We start from the raw sequence: 8,311 nt of genomic DNA, 5'->3' as shown, positions 1-8,311 counted from the left end.
TATTTTTTAAAGTATAAAACCACTGCATTGAGAAGCACAGACTCATATTAGGCATATTAGCGTTATCGATAATCCTAGAGAGGACGTATTTTTATATGCCAAACCCGGAAACAAGTAAGCATTTTAGCATTTCCGGTTCCATCGCCTGGAAGTCGTGTTTTTTTAATGGGTTTTTGGTTAAATGCCTAAAATCTAAATCTTTTTTCATTTTATACTATGACATGAACCAAACCAGTTATAACCCGCTCGTGATTTTTAAAGCTTTATTGTGTCTTTAAAACTGTGGTTGCTTACACGTTGCTTCTTTGGCGAGGACATTAAACGTCATCACGCATGAATCCAATGCAATATGGACAAATCTTTAAAAAAGCAGATGGATATTAATTCACACAGTAATTACTCACGTTTTTATTAAAATAGTCGGAATCTTGGTGGTGGTGACGTTGATATCGAAACTATTGTGTATAGTTTCATGCTATTTTTTTCATTCTGATGACTGTCCAACAGAAATATTATGTTATAATAATGAAATATTATAACAGTGTTTTAATTAAGACATTAAATGAATGCATAATATTACATAATAGAGACACTATCAGACTTTCTGTATAAAGATTCCCGGTTTGATCTGAGGATTTACATTTTCATGATTTACATGTTAAAAAAGAAAGAAAAAATGTAAACTGACAAGTTCATGGTGCATAGAGTTTTATAATAGTTTCTCGGGCAGATTAGCTGTTAAATTGTACTGGTAAATTGTGCTGAGCCCTAGGGAGTCTAGATCCACCATGAGAGCTGGTTCAGATGAGGCTTTGAATTAGCTCAAAGATTAGTGTCTCTGGCCTTGAAGCGATATTGAAAGATATTCCAGTTTCTGATTTTGAGAACAACTTCATTGCACTTGAATAAAGAACAGATGAGCACATTGCTCAGCCCCAGGCTTTGAATAACAAGGTGGCATCTCCTGCACGCATTGGCTTTTTCAGTAGACTGTTTGCAAATGAATATGTTAGCATGTTAATCAGAAGTATTCTACAAAAAACTGGAATAATATGCCGCCTTAACTGCCCCAAAGTTATTTGAAAACAATGGCAAACCAATCCATTCATTTGAGTGAACTGTTTAAGGAGAATGAAAGCATATTCAGTATGCAAAATATATGTTATTGGCCATAAAGCTAGAAAGGAAGGAAAGGGAGGGCCAGTAATTGTTTCACAGACCTGCCATAATGGTATGTTTACCCTTTTCAGTAACTTCAGTAATTTATGTTTCTTAATGGTTACAGGAATCCATCAGTTTTTAGTCTGTAATGGTTGCAGACCATCTCATAACATTAGCCTTTTAAAGAGAGAGTTTCCCCATGACCTGACAATGCAAACCGTCCATTAACAACCCCCCCCCACCACAAACACACACACACACACACCTCTATATCCTTTATATGAGTTTATAGCCCTACTTTACCGAGGAGTCTTTTTCGCTTTCTTTCCTTATTGTGCCATTTCAAACTGTGCCATTATAACGTTTCAAATGGAGGATTACATTTTATTGCACCTTCTCTTACACTTCAATTATCCCGAGGTGTTTTCACTTAGACTCATTTATTTAGCATTTACAAAAGAGTATAGAATGTGAAATAAAAGCTTGGACTTCATTTGTAAAATGCTTACAGGAACAGAATCACAGTTTAAGTGTGTTTTTGTGTTAGGAGAAAAAAACCTTTTATGAGGGGGATTATGATATTGCAGGCATATAAATATTTAATAACTCTTAAAAGGACCTGAAAGGAAGTCCTTATGCCTTTAATTTCTTTGATGTTCTAAAGGAGATCACCCCCATCAGGTCATTGATGTAAAATTTTGCCTGTCTCAGATGCGTTACTTTATAGTGCAGAAGATTTACTGTATTTAATTCACACATTACTTACCGTAAAGGAGATTACTACCTGCAGCGTGGAATCAAAGTGTTTTTTTTCTCTAAGTGCTAACAACCTTTTTTTGTAACCCTATATTCTGTTTTTATGAAGCCTTTATATGTGGTGACTTAAATAAATTAACCCTTGTATGCTGTTTATGTTTTTGTTACAGCATTTTTTTGTTTTTAAATCAATGAAGGCATAACATTTTATGTAAAACTACTTTATATTAATATCAATTAAAAGCAACATATTGAGAGCATAAAGACAGCATATAGACAATACATAGAAGGTTCTAGAGGTAACAATATTGCCCAATATTACCTTCCGGTAGACCTCCGCAAACACTACAACTGTTGAGCTGTTTTAATTTAATATTATTATAGGCACGGTGGGTGATCCTGTTTGGAAAATATCTTTTTCATGTTGGTTAGAAATCTCTTTACACCCTGACAGGAATCAAGAAGTAGTGGTCAAAAAATATTTTTATAATTATATTTCGTCTGTGAAAGGAGTAGAACCAATCAAAACGTTCTGGCTGAATGCTGTGACTGGTCATTATGTACATTTTCAGCCAACATATTTTGCATACCACTTCGCACCCTGTTCACAGACATTACACGTCATCAGCACTGCAGCGGGCACACGTCCGCTCTGTCAATGCAGGGAGAATGGCGGACAATCTGCAACAATCAAACTTTCCTGCATAAATAACAACAAGTAAATCTACAAAACGAAAGTCAGTTTTTGAAAAATCAGTGATGAAAAATCGTCTGGATCACGAAAGACGAAAAACTTGAATTGACATCGGTTCAGATTTTACACGATGGAGACAGCTGTGGCAGGCAAAGGGTCTGAAAGATGATACCATGGTTGCCAGCTTTCTTTTGGACAGGTAGGCCTATGCACATGCTTTGAGAAGATTTTTTAAGAGTTTGTTATTCGTTATGGATTTACGAAACACATTCATGACAGGGAATCGCTTAGTGCTTCAGTGCTAGCAGGCTAATGTCAACACCTTTCCAAATCAACCACTCCACATTTAATATACAATCAAATCAACATGAATATAAATTAAATATTAAATAAATTGTTTTATTATAACCAAACACAGACTGTAAATTTGGACAGGTGTGTACGTCCAATGAAACCCTCTGATTTATATTTGGTTAATATTTTCATTTACCTTTGTCAAATCACATTTATAAAAATGTCATTTTTGTTTAAAAATAGACTAAAAAAGTCTATAAAGAGTCTTAAAAAATCCCCATAGAAGTCTGTATTTGAAATAAACAAGTATTAACATTTTTTGTAAAAATATATATATGTACTTTAGTACAAAATAAAAAACAGTTGAGTTTGGTCTCTTAATATATTTATATATTTTTCAATGGTAAACTAAGGCAATTTAATACTGTCCTCCATAGCCACCAAAATCCACTTTTTAATTCATACATGCTGATGCTCACACATTACCTCAGATAATGTTTGTCACATTCATTGGGCATCAAAGCACACATGGATGTTAGATGCTCAGGAATCCTGACAAGTAGAATTCTGGAGTCTGTCAAACGAAGAGCAGGCGTCCAGATAAAGACCGATATCTGAAACTGAGATCAAGATATCAGACAGAAAACAGACCCAGGCCCAAACAAACAATCATGTAAAGTGGTATCTGGATGGTTGTTGTTGTTTTCCTTTGATGGGCACCACCTCTTCAGACAGAAACCAAGCTACACAACAGAAACAAAACACAGCGATCACAAAGGCTAGACATGAAGACTCAAGTGATCAGTAAATAGAGTGATGGGGAATCACTTCATATATGTGAGTCAGTAGCAGGGTGTTTCTACGCTAGTAAAACTAACCAAATAAAATAATTTGTGCTTTTTTTGCTTGAGATTGTTATAGATTGACTGTCTTCCACAAACTTAACAGTGGAGAGTGAAGAATCACGGCACCGAGGAGAGGACCAGAAATGTACTGAAACATGGTATGAAAATGGTTGGTTGTCAGAGATTTCATTTCATGTTTTGTCATAAAATAGCTTCTGTCACATCAAAGATTCAATGAAAGAGGCATTTGTGTAAAGGATACTGTTGGATACACGTCTCAGAGTTCACAATTCACACAAATTAATTTTATTAAGGGAGGCTCAACAATTTCTAAGGAAAAATCAATGGGAAGATTTATTGTTTCCTCTCATTCCATTAGTGAGATAGCAAGTCAAAAGATAGGAGGAAAAGATTTACAATAATTAGAACAAAGATTCATGACTCTGAAACAAGATAGGGGAAAAGATCATGGAAAATGTGAGGAAATACATATTTTTAGAGTCAATTTGCCTGTAAATGCATTTATATGTTACAGAAAGAATGTTAAAGAGAGGAACTAGCAACTGGAAAACAATGTAGTAAATGTTCTATGGGTCATACACAAAATCCTCAGGAAAATAGTATGAAAATATAAAAAATTTCATCAGCAGATACACATGTTGACAAGCTTCATTCTGCTGCATTCAATTAAGCGTATTCGTTGGATTTGTGATTCTTTGTAGGTGAAACCAAGGTCTTTTTGAGATCCTGTCATGCCATTGACTGAATTTAATACTGGCGTTTTTTCACACAAATACAGCTCTTTGCGCTTTTCAGACGTTGGTTGCATTCCAACTGGGGTCAATCATCCGCTCCACATTTCAACAACCCAACACATCTGCCCTAAAAAATCTAACCAAACGTCATCACAATTGTCACTTGTCATTCACTCAATACCTCTCTGTCTTTTGCTCTTTCTCTGTACATGCATTCACTTCCTTACAGTGTTCCGCTTAGAAACATGATCATTATAACAGTAGCTTTTATAGCTCTGTGAATAGACAGACGCTTTCCTTTTCAAGTTAAACTCTATTTCGTTTGTGCAAAGTTTTTCTGGGATCTGAACAACGACATAGTCTTTTATACAGAGGATATTCTTCTATAGAGCAGGATGGCTATTGTGCTCTAAAGTGGAAGGCTTTTGGATCTCCTTAGGCTATAAATCTTTAATCAGTGGTTGTCTTGGGCTTCTCTCACTTCTTATCCCTTTTAAAAGAAACTGTGAACCAGTTAGACTTGTTTTGAATGACTCATATTGACTTCAAGCAGAGCTGCTGCTCAATATTATGTCATAGTTTGAGCACTGTGACAAATTTAAAGTCATAAAATGAGGAGCACAAAAGGGTGTTCAGCCTTTGAAATTCCTGTTTGCAAATTTATAAATGATTATTTTATAGTTAATAATGAACAAGTCTATATTGAGACGGACATAACTGATACCATGCATGTCTGTATCTCCTCTTTGCTCCGTTTCTCTGAAACGCGCAGATTTCTTTACAAACTTTATCGCTAGGTAAGGTGAGGAGTGCTATGACTGGCCAGTTAACCAGTGCGTATTGGTAGAATACTGCAAGCATGTGACAGAAATGTAACGCCTCTTACCATCCAAAGCAAATGTACTGACAGGTACGCCCACCTTAATTGCCTAAACATTTGGGCGGGTTTGGTCAAATCATACCCCGAACTGACGTAGATTTGTGGGGGCGTTGTTACACAAGGCGTTTCAGGCAGGTCTGGGTGAGCATTCGCTTTTAGATAGAATGCATGTTTTTTTCCGACACTTACATTTTTGCAATTTTACGTGTCTAATACATGCACGGGCAACTTATAACACACCAAAGACACATAAAAACACGTATTCACTCCATATGACCCCTTTAAAACTCAGAATTGTCAAAAATATAATTGTCCTTTTTTCTATGTTAATAATTGTGGAGATGTCCCTAATATTGATTGTAACAGTCACGGATGTAAAGCAGATAGTATATGGATAGTCATGTGATCATGCATGTTCAAACAACACAGACTACTGATATGACTTCATGTCTTATATTTTTCGTATTTACAATTTGATTATTTTTGTGTTAAGGATTTAAACAAGGTTATTTTAGTTTACTAAAATTAAAACATTGAAAACGTTTCTGTTCATTGAAATCAAATAAAAGATTGACTTATAATGATTGGGAAAACTTAACTAAGCATTTTTTTTAATGTTGCCTCAAAAATAAGTTTTAGCACTAATAATAGACAAACTAAAATAAAAATTATTTATTCTTATATAGCATCATAAAAAATAAACAAATAAATTATTAAATGACAAACGCATATACCAAAATTGTTAAAACATATTAAAAAATCTTAAAATACAAATAAATAATTATAAAACTAAATAATTAATACTAAATAAAGCTAAAATCAAGACTATAATAACTCATATTTTTAATTAGAAAATAATTTCTATATGCACCTGCGATGGCAATGTGGTTATCTCCAACTCTGTAACAACAACCAAATACCACAATCATTGTGCCATATCTTTATGCGTGATGATCGTTTGCGTGCTGAGCCGGTATGTTTTAGTGGCAAGCATTTTCACAAGTCATTCGGGTCACCACGATACAAATTGACACTTGCCCTCCGTACCAACCACTCAATGATTCACATGCCAGACCTTTGCTCCATCTAAGTCCGTGACCATATTGCATCCTATGTATAATGCAATACGTTTTTTTACAACATAGCAAAGCCTGCAGGCATTATGCATTGTGTCTAGGCCCCATAATAAATTATGAAAGTTGACTAGCTCCTGAGCAGCTGGAGCAGATTGAGAGACGTGTGGCTGGAGCTGGTCTACACTCGGCAGGGGGTCTGCTGTGGGGTGCAGTCAACCATCTCAACCCCAACTGCTGGCACGGTCTGGCGCCTCGGACCAGGACTCTCTGTTACATCTAGGTCAGAGGGCATACATGAGTATTGCATTCCTCTGGTGCAATATTTCCTTGTAAGACCCCACTGTGATTCGGTACAAAAAGCCAAAAAAAACAACAACAAGGAAACAAATTTAGACTACTGACCGCATTCACATTTATTACAGAATGTGAATGCAATGTTTTCAAAAAGAAGTTGCAACAATCATAATGTTTCCTAATTTACAATTTACATGAAATGTGGCGCTTTTTTAAGTTTTAAAAGGTTTTTGTCGCTAATGATGTTTGAGCTTCGAAATGCAGCTCGAAATAAAAACATTTTTTTGCTCATGAAGTTTTAGTGAGGATGAATAAAAAACATCAATAAACATCATTCAATAACTAGTTAAATAAAATAATAATATTTTTTAATGTTAAGCTTTGGAATTGTATTTTTACTTCACAAACAGCCATAAGGTGAATAAAAATATGATACCATATAGAAAATAAAAACAAAACTGCACATAGGGTGATAACACAGATGACCGCATAATGTGTTGTTTTGGCACAACCCATGTTTCTGAACCATAATACAATTGTGACTAAAATGTTTTAGATGACGGAATATTACATTTAACTCTATTATTGTATCACAGTCTTCTGAGAAGGACAAAGGCAGACCCATCTGTCTGGATATGATAGAGTGCATCAATGTTTTATGATCCCTTTCTTGCCGGTAATTTCTTGCAAACTCCATCTTACAAAATGACATCACATGTCTGCTTTCGATACATCTGCTCTATTAATTAGCCTAACCCTGCCATCTAATTTAACATCACGTGAAATTGCATCATAGAGATTTCCATTACGAAACAATAAATCATCCCTCACATATTACTTTTAACCATTGCATCTTTAATTGCAATCCCTCTCATGAAGACACACCAGGAGTTTCTTATAAAAACAAGTAGTATAGCTTGGCTTTGTCCTGTAGACATTAACATTGAAAAAAACAGGTATAGTTCTGTCGTTTTAACTTTACCCTGAATAGCTAAAAAGGGATTTACCCAGAGGACTGGCATCTTCTTAAACCCTAATGCTTCTCCTCATATATTATTCTCATGTATTAACTTCCTCATCATCATATAATGAAATAATTTTTTTGGGTGAATTTATCATGACCTACTTAGCACCACATACATTTTTAATTTGACAGAGCAAGTCATCTCGTTCCTTAATAACACGTGAATATATTACTTTACAAAATGCTAACTTAAGTTAATTTAATGTTTATTGCATTTACAGTTTTTTCAGAAACGTGTGTTTCAAGCTTACACAGACATGTAACAGACTAACTTCTATAATGTTTATTATATAGTGTGACTGTAAAGAAATATAAATAGATGAATATGTAAACAGAGTTTTTGGTTAATTGAGTAATACAATAATAAAAACAAGAAGTATTAAAAAACACTTGGATGCCACAAAAAATGTGTTTTTTGTCCGTATTAAATGTTTAACAAAGATTTTTGTAAAATTTCAAACCAATGTGTTGTTCGTTTTCCTCATAAAGAGATGAGGCTCCCTCTAGTGGTGTCCAGTGTTAACATAACAAG

Source organism: Triplophysa dalaica, chromosome 9 (genome assembly GCF_015846415.1).
Source record: "Triplophysa dalaica isolate WHDGS20190420 chromosome 9, ASM1584641v1, whole genome shotgun sequence".
In the NCBI taxonomy this organism is placed as follows: domain Eukaryota; kingdom Metazoa; phylum Chordata; class Actinopteri; order Cypriniformes; family Nemacheilidae; genus Triplophysa; species Triplophysa dalaica.
The sequence above is the reverse complement of the archived record's forward strand: the minus strand, read 5'-3'. Positions refer to the sequence as shown.